Genomic DNA, 214 nt, shown 5'->3' with positions numbered 1-214 from the left:
AAAAATTATTATTACTCATCTTATAAAGGCTTCAATTTTCTTTTTTCACAAGGGTAGTGTTAATTAATTTAGCTGCGCATTTTACGCCTGTATTAGTAGTAGATTTTTCTTTTTTCTGGCTTGCATTTAATTAAGTACTGGAGTCCCATTTAATATATGTGCATGTTAAATATGATTTATGTGAATTTTAGAACACTTGAAATGCATGCCTTAT

This window comes from Ananas comosus, linkage group 5, assembly GCF_001540865.1.
Source record: "Ananas comosus cultivar F153 linkage group 5, ASM154086v1, whole genome shotgun sequence".
Classification (NCBI taxonomy): Eukaryota; Viridiplantae; Streptophyta; class Magnoliopsida; order Poales; family Bromeliaceae; genus Ananas; species Ananas comosus.
This window is presented reverse-complemented; position numbering follows the sequence as displayed.